Genomic DNA, 14,965 nt, shown 5'->3' on the forward strand with positions numbered 1-14,965 from the left:
CATAAATGAAAACACTGAAAACAGCTTATTTTACTACTCATTTTACCCCATCCAATATTTGTCCCGCTGGTACAACAATGTCATCGACCCCTCCTCTTGTGAAGACACCCAGATGGATGTTTGGAACTCACTTCCCGAAAGCGATATATGCATATTTAAACCACATTTGGATGTGTATTTGAAGAGCGCTACAAACATGATGCTAAAAAGTGGGATGAGGCTTTTTCCACTGGCACAGAGACAGTGCACCAACTGGCCCAACATTGTCAATCTTCATAACTCAGTTAAATCACAGAACACTGCTGCAAAGCTGCGCTCCATTGGATTTCCCTTTCACATACACGTCCTCATCCGCCAAACCAATTCTGTATTTCACTCCTCTACCTCCCCATTTGAACCACTGGTGATCTGGTTTCTCCAATCTACATGTAGTTTAAGATACCCCACAATTTTTCACCTTTATCAAGAATACCAATATCAAGCCCTATTACACCGTGCACTCCTCCTCTTGCCTCCACACATCTGAGCTAAAATACCGTCCATCTGGATACATCAATGACTGATCTTTCACATTGCACTCTCCATAAATTCACTTTCATCACCTCTCTGCAGCCAGCACAAAATCTCCAGTTCGAATACCCATCCTATACTTACTGTCTTACTGGATAGTCACTTCCACTATTTCAATATTCTCATGATGTTTTGTGAACATTCCAGGTCCTGTTTTAAACTCCTGAATGTAAATTTAGTGTCAAAGCTTGTTTGAAACTGTTCATACAAGTGCCATCAGAAAAGAAATTGCTTCTATAATAGTTGGGTGTTTACCCTCAGAATGAGAAGAGATAGTATAAATGGAATCAAAACCATTGAAGATTAGAAGTTGTAAAGCAGAAATTCTTCTGCTAATTGTGATAAAATGCACTGTAAAAAAATAAAATTTAAATGGATAAAAATATTCAATTAAAATGGCACAACCAATGTTAGAAAACAACTAAAGGCATATATGATACTGGGAGAATAACAAAGGGGTAAAATCCACAATTGACGGAAAGCGACAATCCCAGTAAACACAGCAGTGATGCAACATTTCACAACATTTTGCAGATTGATAATTAACACCAATACTTTACCAGGAATGCCGATGGCTGCAATGATGGAATATCAAATAGTCAACCCCAAGATTTGTGGAACTCCATGCGTTGCTGTTGAACACTTGAAGCACACAATACACTACATTCACAGTCTATTATATTTATACCCGACATCAGTCACCAGCGATTATATCAGGAAGCATCTTTGTTTTTTATGCCAATTATATGAATTGGAACAAACAACGTAAAGCCAATGATTTTGATATTTTGATGAATAATTGCGTTGAAAGTGTAACCCTGCTTCCATTTCTTCAGGAAAAGTAAGGGCAATCTGAAGGCTGGCTGTCATGGTGAAAGCTGGCTTTGGCCCATTGAACACAGCAACCTGCAACAATATATTTCTGGCATTATGAAGCGAACAGACACATTTGATTTAGTTTCTGCAGTGACCCTGAGTTGAGCAAAGTTGGGGGAAATATGCCAACCATGACAGTGATGCCCTATGGGAAGAAAGAATGTAAAAGGTGAATCATCGTTGAAGATTTAAATTTTGGAAAACTGGACGTTAGATGGTTAAGGCTGAAGCATCAGAAGACAAGAACTGTAATTGCACAGAATTAGAGACAACAGAGAAAGCAGTTCAAGGATTCAAATAATTATTTATTAGAATACTTGGGTAACCGATAAATGCAGGAAGATTGGTTTGTGGAATAAAGGGTGCTGGTCACCAAGAGAAATGGGAGCTGGTATAAAACTAAAGAAGGATTAATCGACTGAAAGAGACTTCAGAGATCAGGAGATAATGATTCAAAGTCAAAGTCGAGTTTATTGTCACATGCACAAATACATGTGAGCACAGGAGCAAGGAAACACTTAGTGAGTGCTGCAGGCCCAGATTTTCTGATTATAAGATGGCAGAACTGTTGGTGTTGACTTTCATTCACCATCAAACTGACGGCAACTTCAGGAGTTAATTCTGTGAGTAGTGAAACGTGGAACAACCAGTGCACCTCCACACATTGTGCTGTCTGCAGCCTTCTCCACTGTGGTCAGAGGAAATCACTTGAATGTTGACTAGTTGAGCCTTCTTCATTGTAAACATTCACTTTGTTGCATGAGGTCATGCTAGAAAGTAAGTCACATTAATGCTCAGCAAACTGTTAAGAACCAACAACAAAAGAAACACATTGAGATGTATAAGTGTTAAAAACTATTTTATTAATAACTACTTATGATAATAAGAAAAATAAAAGTAAAAATGTTAGAATGTTAGAAGTAAAAATGTTAGATCTTAAACATTAACCCCAAAAGTAAACTCTTCGTGTTTGTGTGTGGCAAATTCCCAAACTCCAAGACCAGGAATGGGTCTTAAAGTTCAGTTCAGCAGCCGTAAGGTGAAACATGAGCAAAGGCTTCTTCAACAACCACCGTTGTCTGAAGATAAGACGTAGATGTAGAGAACATAGAGAGAGTAATTACGAAATCCAAATGTTCCACTATGGAACCCAAACGACACCTCAGTGTTTACTCGGTAGTGACTTCCTCACCCCGAAAAGCATCTGAATCGTGGCCGTCCACACAAATACCTGTTTCCCTCCTCAGGTCAGCAACAAATTGAACTCCACGGGATTACTTCCAATTTCCATAAGTGGATTGTAGTCACAGACACAGTTATTGTTTCTCATCCATCGGTAGAGAAACTAGCAGGCTGGTGTCTCTCCCTATTTTCTCTGACTGACTTCGACTGACCTCTTCAACAACATCATTACGTCCTTTATCTTCTGTTGACGTAAGCACGCACCCCCCCCCCCCCACACACACACCCACACACCACTATGCTCTATCTTAAAGGGACATTCACCGAGTCCATAACAAAAATTTATACATTGTAATTCATTCAGATTTTTCTTCAATGGATTTTGGAAAAAATGTTCCAGGGATAAAGAGGATCAACACATGTGAGCCCAATGTGATGTGCCTTGTCCACCATGAGCAGGAGAGTCACAGAGTTATATAGAACAGAAGCAGGCCCTTCGGCCCAACTCGGCCATGTTGACCAAGTTGCCTAACCGAGCCAATGCCATTTGTTCAGGTTTGGCCTATATCCCTCTACAACTTTCCTCTCCATGTCGCTGTCCAAATGTCTTTTAAGTATCGTAAATGTTCCCACCTCTACCACTTCCTCTGGTGGCTCGTTCCATGTCCCAACCACCCTCCGCGTAACAAAGTTTCCCCTCAGCTCCCTTTTAAATCATTCCCCTTTCACCTTAAATCTCTGCCCTCTGATATTGAACACTCCCACCCTGGGGAAAATATTACAGCTATTCACCTTATCTTGCTCCTCATGATTTTATAAACCTCTGTAAGGTCACCCCTCAGCCTCCAACACTCCAGAGAAAAGTCTGAGCCTATCCAGCCTCTCCTTATTACTCAAACCCTCCAGTCCCGGTAACATCCTCAAGAATCTTTTTTGCATCCTTTCCAGTTTAATGCCATCCTTCCTGTAACAAGGAGGCCAGAACTGTCCGCACACTCCAAATGTGGCTGGATCCCGACCTGAAACCTCAAGTGTCCACTTCCCTCCACAGATGCTGTCTGACCTGTGGACTTTCACCAGCATCTTTTTTGTTGCTGCAGATTCCAGCATCTGCAGTCTCTGGTGTGACCAACGTCTTGTACAGCTGTAACATGACGTCCCATCTCATGGAATCAGTATCCTGACTGATGAAGGCAAGTGTGCCAAACTCCTTCTTCACCACGCTGTCTACCTGTGGTATTGGTATTGGTTTATTATTGTCACTTGTACGAAGGTCCAGTGAAAAACTTGTCTTGCATACCGATCGTACAGGTCAATTCATTACACAGTGCAGTGACATTGAGTTAGTACAGAGTGCATTGATGTAGTACAGTAAAAACAATAACAGTATAGAGTAAAGTGTCACAGCTACAGAGAAAGTGCAGTGCAATAAGGTGCAAAGTCACAACGAGGTAGATGGTGAAGTCATAGTCCGTCTCATTGTATAAGAGAACCGTTCAATAGTCTTATCACAGTGGGGTAGAATCTTTCCTTATGTCTGGTGGTACATGCTTTCAGACTCCTGTATCTTCTACCCGATGGAAGAGGAGAGGAGAGAAAATGTCTCAGGTAGGCGGGGTCTTTGATTATGCTGGCTGCTTCACCAAGACAACGAGAGTCACCGCTTTCAAGGAACTATGTACCAGCACCCATGGGTGTCTCTGTTCTGCAACCCTCCCCAGGGCCCAACTATTTACTGTGTAAGTCCTGCTATTGTTTAGTTTACCACACTGCAACACCTCGAATTTATCTCAATTAAACTTATTAATATGATTGTGTATCCTCTCGACTTAGGAAACGCAACTTTGCTGAAATGGATCGAACATTGATTCAAAAGTTTGTTGTGAATTACATTGTAATTCTGAGGTGTGCAAATAAATTCACTCAGTTTCAAGGTGGTAGTTCCCAGTATTGAGACAAGGTACCATGAAGTGAATCAAAATGTGAGATGGTTCACAATCATCTTGGATTTCTGCAACAAGAAACCTGATCTTCATGTAAAACAATGCTTTGATCAGGTAGTTGGAAATATAGTATAAAGCACTTTGAATTCTTTGGTGGGGACGATGAGAATGTGCCACCTCCTCACTGGCAAAGCTGGTTCTCAATGTATATACTGGCTTCCTTTTATGACATCGAGCTTCAACAAGGAAGCTCATTGTAAGGGGCGACTCATTATCAATGGAATTGTTGTCTAATGCATTGTAGTCCATGCAGATTCAAGTGAGCAGTAATACTGTTTCAGCTGAAGATCATTATCCCGCTATGACGTTGATAAGCCTGCCAGGATAGGTATGGAGGACACTGATTTATTTGTAACAGAAGGGATTTCTATCAATTTAGCATGTGTTTTTCTTGCAGTGAATCAAACTTTTACATTGAAGTTTGCAATGAATTACATTGAGATACTGAGAGATTGAAAAATATCTGAATATTCCAAAGTTTGTACACGTTTCCATGAAATCAATTAGTGATATGGTGGTGGGAACTTCCCTCCAGTGAGTGATTCTCTGAACAGAATATTCATCAACAGTTTCACCTACAGCCATAAATAATGGCACCATGTGAAGACGCCATCATCATGTGAGATGTTGCTTTTGTTAAATTGCTCAAATTGTGATATAAAGCAGAGCAGACTTAGAATGAAACTCACTCACTTCTTTGTAGGGGACAAAAGAGACTTCACACACACACACACACACACACACACACACACACTCACACACACACACACACACACACAGTCTCCCTCACTGTCTGACACCATCCATTCTGTGACTCGAGTTTCCTCTCCACTGCTGCACCTCTCCCACCCTCCCACACATCCCACTCCCTCTGGCAATTCCTGCCCACACTCCCAGCCACACACTCGGCCCCATTCCCAATGCACTCCATCCCCACATCTCTCCCCGTTCCCAGCCGGACTCTGTTCACACACCTGCTCCCATTCCCTCTGCACACCTGGCCCGTTCCCATCCATGGGTTTTCAGCACACCTGGCTCTTTTCCCAGCCAGACTCCACACACCTGGCCCCATTCCCAAACCGCTCTGTCCACACACCTGGCTCCCAAACTGGTTACCTTCTGTCTGCACATCTGTCCATGTTACCAATCTCCCCCAGAACTAAAGTTCCCCAATCCGGGCAAAATCTTGGTCAGGCTGGGCTTGTTTTCCCTGGAGTGGAGGTGGATGAAGGGTGAACTGACAGAGGGATATAAGATGATGAGAGGCATCGATCGGGTGGAGAGTCAAAATCTTTTCCTTATGGGAGGGGGAGCAAAATCAAAAAGGACATTATATCACGGCAAGAGGATGGAGATTTAAATGAGGGCTTAAGGGGAATTTCTCTTCACACACACACACAGCAATAACCCGGGATGTTGTAATCTAACACTGCATTGACTGCAGTCCAATCTGCCTTGGCCAGGAAAGCCTTTCTTCAATGTATGGAAAGCAGTTTGTTTGAAGCAAAGTGAACTGGTTTTGTGGTTGATAATGAATCAAACTGTAATGTTACCACTTAGGGTAACAAGGTGAGTATTTTCAAAGTGTGTAAAACTTTCTATCAAATGAATTAATTTCTAACAAGATTGATTGCAACTTCTTGTGCCTGCACACATAGAAATCACTCCCTTTGCGGGTCCTTCAGGATCGAGATTGACTTGCTACCACCTATGGATGATGTAAGTCATGTGTCCAGTTTAGGACTGTCAACTTTCACAACTTCAATGGGGATGCCGTCTGCTTTGCTTTGAGTCATCATGTGGCCCTTCCAACCACTTATCCATCAGGAGGAGAGGCAGAGATTGGTTGCAGTGAGAAGAAGTCAAGCACCCATCCCCACCCTCCCACAGTTCTAACCAAGAGACCTTTGATGTAAAACATCAAGTACATGTTGTAGAATGGTAAATGGTACATGGATAGGAAAGGTTGAGAAGGATATGGGCCAAATGCGGGCAAATGATACCTCATGTTACCTCAATGATGCTGGACAGCTTTATGACTGAGCAGGTGAGTGTAGAGAACAAGCTGAGGGTGGTTTGCAACATAAACTTCTCCCAAAGACAAAAATAATTTATTTTAGTAATTTATTAATGAGAGTCAGTGGATATTTCAGCCCCAGCTTTATCTCGTCTCTGATCTTACTCTGTGTCCCTGCATAAATAAATGGGTTCACGCAGGAATACAAGAACTGAAGCGTGTACCCGCTTTCTTCCAGAGGGAAAAGTGAGTCACTGAAATTGGAACCTGAAAAGTAAGTGACGTCGGCAATCCGAATGCAGAGGAAATTTATCAGTTCCAGTAGCCACAAGAGGATGAAGATACCCGAGATACTGAGGAGCAGGACGATAGACTTCCTGCGGCTGTCCATCTCCGGGTCGCTCTGTCTCTCACTGTTCCCTCCGCCCTGGAGTCTCCTGCGGATTCTAATGACCCTTAAAATGTGCCTGACGGTGAGGAAATTGAACAGCAAAATTAGAACAAATGGCAGACAAGGGGTTAAAATGCTTTCGATCCAGTCATGTGCTATCCAGCCAGGCGAGCAATAAGCTACTGACTTAACCTTGCTCGGTGTGGGCTCAGTTTTATGAGGAGGTTCAAATACAAAATAGTAAAATCCATTTTTGAACCAGCTCAGGGCAGTAACCGTTCCGATCACCACAGCCGCTGTTCGCTCCGTGCAATATTTCGTTTTCAATTTTTGGTAGCGAATAGTCACAAAGCGATCAAAGGTGAACATCACCGTCACCCAGACGGAGCAGTCTCTTACACCGTATGCTACCGCGAAATTCACGTTGCAGGCTGGAGCGATGGTCAAGAAACTGGACGGGAAAGTCATTGGAACAATTCGGTTTAGTATCACGCCTGTGATAATGACCAGGAGATCCGTCACCGCCATCGACAGCAGGTAGACAGTGATACTTCTGGACAGACCATATCGTCTGCGGTACATTACCCCAATCACAGCCAAGTTAGCTGCAATAGAGGAAGACAGAGGGAGTGAGTGTGCGTTAGTGATTGTGTGTGTGTGTGTGTGTGTGTGTTTGTAGGTAGTGTGAATGAGATTGTGTATAAGTGTGTTGTGTGGGAATATGTGCGTGTATGTGTTTATGTGTGGTTTGAATGTGTGATATGTATTTTGTGTGGGTGGTGTGTGTACGCTGCGTTTATTGTGTGTGGTGTGTAGAATGTGTTTGTGGTGGTTTTTTATCGTCTGTGGTGTGTGGTGTGTATTTTGTGTTTTCAATGCTTGTGTGTGACAAATTAGATAACATTGTAATTGACGGTAATCAGTGAGACTTTTATTGCTTTGCACTTGAAACTGAGTTGACAGACAATTACCCGACGAAGAATTCTGTCATGTGATTAACTGCACTGTGATGTTGCAACACACTTCAGTTTGGATCTTACCAGAGAGTTTGCCTCTGTGGAAATATCCAGAGCAACAACGTTATGTTCCACTGAAAACTGCAACACTGTCAAACCACTGAATTCCATATTGTTCTTCATCTCTTCCATATGACTGGAAATCCTGAAAAGAGCTTTTTCCAGGAGTTTCACCCCATCCAATATTTCTCCCTCTGGTACAACAATGCCATCGACCCCTCCTCTTGTGAAGACACCCAGATGGATGTTTCGAACTCACTTCCCAAAAACGACAGATGCATATTTCAACAACATTTGGTGTGTATTTGAAGAAGGCTATAGACATGGTGCTAAAAAGTGTGATGAGGCATTTACCACTGGCACAGAGACAGTGCACCAACTGGCCCGTCATGGTAAATCTTCAAAGCTCAGTTAAATCACAGATCACTGCTGCAAAGCTGCGCTCCCCCAGATGTCCCTTTCACACGCACGTCTTCAGCCACCAAACCAATTCTGTATTTCACTCCGCTCCCTCCCCACATGCACCACTAGTGATCTGGTTTGTTCAATCTACACATAGTTTAAGATATCCCACAACATTTCTCCTTCACCAAGAAAACCAATATCAAGCCCCATTACATCGTGCACTCTTCCTCTTGCCTCCACTTATTTAAGCTTGAATCCAATTCATCTGGATTCATCAATGACCGATCTTCCACATTGTACTCTCCATAAATTCACTTTCATCACCTCTCTGCAGCCAGCACATTTAATCACAAACTCTCCAGTTCAAATACCCATCCTACACTTACTGACCTTACTTACCACTCAGTTCTGCTCTTTCAACATTCTCGTGTTGTTCTCAACACTCCATGTCCTGTTTTAAACTCCTTCATGTAATTTGTTGGAAAATTTTGTTTGAAACTGTTCATACAAGTGCCATAAGAAAAGAAATTGCTTCCGTTGTAGTTCGGTGTTTACCATCAGAATGAGTAGAGATGACATAGTAGGTATCAAAACCATTGCAGATTAGAAGGTGTGACGAAGAATCTCGGCAGCTAATTGTGATGAAATGCACTATAAAGAAATAAAATTCAAAAGGAATAAAATATTCCATCAGAATGGTCCAACCATTGGGAGAAAGAATATGAATCAGATTGTGAGTACAGCAAAGGGGTAAAAATCCACAATCGACAGAAAGCAACAATCCCAGTAAACGCAGCAGTGATGCAACATTTCACAACATTTTGCAGATTGATAATTAACACCAATACTTTACCAGGAATGCCGATGACTGCAAAGATGGAATAGCAAATGGCCAACCCCAAGATCTGTGCAACTCCATGCATTGCGATGAGAAGCTATAACCACACAATGCACTGCATTCACGGTCTGTTGTATTTATGCCCAACATCAGTCAGCAGGGAGCATTTTTGGAAGACATGTTTTTTTTAACCTAATCACGTTAATTGAAACAAGCAACTAAAAGCAGCTGATGCCAATAATTATATTGATGAACAAATGTGTAGAATGTGTAATCCTGCTTCCATTTCTTCCAAGAAAAGAAATGGAAATCCCCAAGAGTAGATGTAATTGGTGAAATCTGTCTTCAGCCCATTGAACAAGATGATTTTGGCTTTTAAAACTGAACAGAGACTTTGGATTTAGTTTGTGGAATCAAAGTCAAAGTCAAGGTCGAGTTTATTGCCCAAGACAAGTAATCTGCAAAAGTGCAATGAAAAACTTACTTGCAGCAGAATCACAGGCACATTGCATAAGATAAGCAGCTTTCACAAGAGATTCATCAATGAAACACAATTTTTGTGAGAAAGAACACAATAGAACAAAAAAAGAACAAAGTTCAAGTTAGTGCAAAGTGATGAAAGTGGTCACAGTGTTGGTAAACTCTGGTGATGAGGGTTGTGCTGGTTGGTTCAAGAACCGAATGGTTGAAGGGAAGTAGCTGTTCATGAACCTGGTGGTGTGGGACTTCAGACTTCTGTACCTCCTGCCCGATGGTATCTGCGAGGATATGGCATGGCCCGGATGGTGGGGATCTTTGATGATGGATGTTTACTTCCTGAGGCAACGCCTTCTGTAGAAACTACCGATGGTGTGGAGGGATGTGCCTGTGATGTATTGGGCAGAGTCCAGTACTCTCTGCAGATTATTACGTTCCTGCACATTCGAATTGCCATTCAGACCATAATGCAACCAGTCAGGATACTTTCAACAGTACATCTGTAGAAACTTGTTGGAGTGTTCGGTGACAAACCAAACCTCCTTAACTTCCTAAGAAAGTAAAAACACTGGCTCTCCTTCCTTGTGATTGCATCTATGTACAGGGCCCAAACAGATCATCCGATATGTTAACACCCAGGAATTTAAAGCTGCTGAATCTCTCCACCACCAATTCCCCAATGCAGACTGATGCATATTCACCCTCCTTCCCCTTCCTGAAGGCAACAATCAGCTCCTTAGTTTTATTGACATTGAATGAGAGATTGTTTCTGCAGTACCACTCAACCATGTGTCCTATCTGGCTCTGGTAAGCTGACACATCACTTGTGATTCATCCAACAACAGTGGTGACCTCGGCGAATTTGTAAATTGACCTGTGCTTAGCCACACAGTCATATGTGTTTCAAGAGTGGAGCAGGGGCTAAGCACGCTGCCTTGAGGTGCCCCTGTGTTGATTGTCAGCGAGGAGGAGATGTTGACAGGCTTCGGGGTACGTCCCTTCCTCTTGTTGATTACAGCACTCAGTTCCTCAAGTGCCAGCTTGATGTCTGCCTGAGGTGAGATGCAGACTGCAGTCAGGATGATGGCGGGGAACTCCCGCGGTAGGTAGAATGGTCGGCACTTCACTGCCAGATGTTCCATGTCGGGGGAGCAGGAATGGGACAAGACCAACACGTCCGTCTCTGTCCTCGCTGTTTCTCCTCCTGCACCGATAATATAAATACACTGTCCAGTCGTAGGCAAGGGTAGATCAGTTATCGATGCTGCTGACCCTGTGTCCACTAACATATCGCATCGCTGGCCCCCTAATAAACCTCTTGTGTCCATCCGTGGGTGATCAGTACCGGCAATGGAGGCTGCTGCCTGCTGTGTCTGACCTGGACGCTGTCCTCACCAGCTCTATGGTCTGGACGGCAATCGGTTCGGACGTAGAGGGCGCTGCTGTGGTTCCTGCCTGTTTTGGTGGGCGACTGTCAGGCTTTCCTCCCTTATTAGGACACCACCTCCAACCACGGCCTGAGAGGCCACTGCTGGAACGGATCATCTCCTTTACCCTCCCATGTCTATACCGGCAGTCCCTCACTGTGTCCCCGTCGCTGGCACACAAAGCAAGTCCCCTGCGTCCTCACTGGGGCAACATCTACTGCAGCCACCCTGTGGACGCTCTTCCCACTCCTCCGATCTATCTCCCCGGCCCATGATACTATTGCGGGGTAGGTTAATCCCACAGCGATCCCCAAATCTGAAACTTCCTGGTGGGCTGAGCTCAGCCCTTCCTTCAGCATTTTCAGGTAAACTGGATCATCCCGACCAGGACTGTATGCCCCCGAGTATTCCTCACATGCACCATATTTATGCTCTGTGTAATCCATGGTGGGCTCATCAGCTCTCTGACCCACTGACATTCCCCAGTTACTCTCCCTTCCCGAGTCGCTGCCACACTTCTCCCTCACATTGTATAATCTCTCCTCATTACTGCCACACCCTCTGGTACCTCCTGTACCATCCCGCAGCCCCTGGGCCACACTGTCCCACAGATTCCTTGGGCATTTGGCTTTAACCAACATGTGTGTATCTTTGGGGCACATCTGGTGAACTTCAATCATTTCTCTGAGCTGGCGCCAGAATTCTGCCTTCCCACACGCAACGTGAAGTGAAGGCGGCTCAGACAAAATACTTTGCTTCTCCCAGGGCTGAAGGGTTTGTGAATTGTAGTAACCACTGTCAGGGGCTGGCTGGGCCATCAGGATGCTCGGTCTGTTTTGTCTGACCTTGGTCGGTGCCATCCTGATGGGCAAGGCTGGGGATAACCTCTCCTGTATGCTGGCACGTTCCCACTTGTCAACTTCCCGGGGCCAGTACTTCCCAACCTACCTCTTCACCTTTCTCTTTGGCCATTCCCATGACTGCTACCCAGTGTGCAGACGCCGCTGGGCCTTTCCCCATTTCTCTCTCAGACTATCCAGGTCCCTGACTGAATGATCCTGATATTCTTCCAGCACCTCTGTCTGCTTCTTATCCACGTCTCTAGCTCTTTGCATCTCATCCAACTCTTCTCTGAAACTGTCCCCTTCCTTCTCCTGCCTCTTGCTGCGCCTGACACTGATTTCTCTCTTGCAAGTATTTCCATGCTAATCCCCGCATTAAACAAAAGACAAGGGAAGGACAAAAATAAAACAGAACAGATTTAAACCCCGAGAGGACGTCCTCTGCAATATTCCACTTCTGTGCCACTGAGCTCAGGCTGCCGACTGCATTCTGTTTCACATACAACTTTGTTACCCCAAAGTTTCAAACTTATTCTGAACCCACACAAACAAGCGTCCTGCTCTATGGTCTCCTGAACGAGGAAACACGCACCCTTCTGGTGTCCCAAACGGTCAGTGACCACCTTTCACAACTGGTGGCCCTGTCTCACCAACTACCCAATACTGTCTGATATCTGGTGTCACGAACCAGCAACAGAAGAACCACACTCAGCATGATTCAGTGTTAAAAACTATTTTATTAATTACGACTTATGATAATACGTAAAATAAAAGTAATAATCTTAGTATGGTAGAATTCAAAAATGTTAAACCTTGAACATTAACCCCAAAACTAAACTCTTCGCTTGTGTGTGTGACAAAGTCCCAAACGCCAAGTTCCGGCATGGTTCTTAAAGTTCAGTTCCGCAAGCCATAAGGTGAAACATGAACAAAGGCTTCTTCAACAACTACCCTTTTCTGAACATAAGACGTAGACGAAGAGAAACATTAAGAGTAAATACGAAATCCAAATGTTCCACGATGGAACCCAAACGACACTCCAGTGTTTACTCGGTAGTGACTTCCTCACCCCGAAAAGCATCCGAATCGTGGTCGTCCACACAGAAATACCTGTTTCTTTCTACAGGTCAGCAACAAAGTGAACTCCACCGGATTACTTCCAACTTCCATACATGGATTTTAGTGGCAGACACAGTTATAGTTTCTCATCCATCGATAGAGAAAACTAGCAGGCTGCAGTCTCTCTCCCTTCTCTCTCTCTTCTTCTCCCTCTTCTGACTTCTTCAACAACGTCATTACGTCCTTAGCTTCTGGTGACGTAAGCACGCCACAATCATAAATACACACACACTCTCTATCTTAAAGAAACATTCACTGAGTCCGAAACACCTCCCACCTAAAAAAAATTCCCAAGAAAAATTTAACCGCGTATACAGTTATTAATGTTGATAATTATCATGCTACACAACTACAGCCTATCAGATTAGTACAGATACATGTTTCTCATTTAACATCGGGAAAGACAATCAGAAATCACATTATCTTTGCCTTTAATGTGAGTTATCATGAGACCACACGCTTCCAAAATTAAACACCATTTTCACAGCCTTCTGTTCTTGTTTTTGACTCGGCTCAGAAACACCAATTGGTTATGATCTGTATATACAGTAAATGGTTTCTGAGCGGTGCAAACATATACACTGAAATGTTGCAAGGCTAAAACAAGCGACAGTAATTCTTTCTCTATGGTGGAATAATTCTTTTGATGCTCATTATATTTCTTTGAAAAGTAAGCTACAGGATGGTCAATATCATCAAGGTCACCCTTCTGCAATAACACAGCTCCTGCAGCTTCATCACTGGCATCTACCGCTGATGAAAATGGCTTTTCAAATTCAGGTGATTTGACCACAGGATGGTAGCATAAAATGGCTTTCAGCTTCTCAAATGCTTCTTGACAAGAATCTGTCAAAACAAACTTTACTCCCTTCCTTAGAAGATTAGTTAGGGGAAGAGCAATATCAGCAAAGATTTTACAAAATTTTCGGCAATATCCAACCATTCCCAAAAATCTTCTAACAGTCCTCGTACCTGTGGGCACAGGAACTCATATATTGCTTGAACTTTTGCCTGAACAGGAGCTTGCTTGCCTTGACCTACAACATAACCAAGATACGTCACAGTGGCATGGCCAAATTCACTTTTAGCCAAGTTAACTGTAAGGTTAGCCTTGGAAAGTCTTTCAAACAACTTTTCTAACGGAGAGATGTGATCTTCCCAAGTATCATTCCCAGTCACTAAGTCGTCAATGTAGACATCTGTATGTTTTAACCCATGAATCACTGAATTAATCATTCTTTGAAATGTTGCCGGAGCATTTTTCATTCCAAATGGCAAAACATTGTATTCATACAATCCAGAAGGGGTTACGAAGCCTGAAATCTCCCTTCCTCTATCTGTTAATGGAACACACCAGTACCCTTTTAATAGGTCAATCTTTGTAAGAAATTTTGCCTTTCCCACTCTATCTATGCAATCATCCACCCGAGGAATATGGTAAGCATCTGACTTTGTTACATCATTCACTTTCCTGTAATCTGTGCAAAATCTAACAGTTCCATTAGGTTGAGGTACAATAACACAGGGCGAACTCCAATTTGAAGTAGAATGTCTGACAATATCATTTTCCAACATGTACTTTAGTTCCTGATAAACAAGTTTACTTTTGTTCCACATTCATTCGATATGGGTGTTGTTTGATTGGTTTTGCATCCCCAATATCAACATCATGGGTAATTATCGACGTTCTGTTTGGAACATCTGGGAACAGATTTTTAAATTTTAAAATTAATTCTCTCATCTGTTGTTTTTGTGAAACTTGTGAATGGTCCAACTTTGTTTCAAGGTTCTCCAGGATATTT

Source organism: Pristis pectinata, chromosome 35 (genome assembly GCF_009764475.1).
Source record: "Pristis pectinata isolate sPriPec2 chromosome 35, sPriPec2.1.pri, whole genome shotgun sequence".
In the NCBI taxonomy this organism is placed as follows: Eukaryota; Metazoa; Chordata; class Chondrichthyes; order Rhinopristiformes; family Pristidae; genus Pristis; species Pristis pectinata.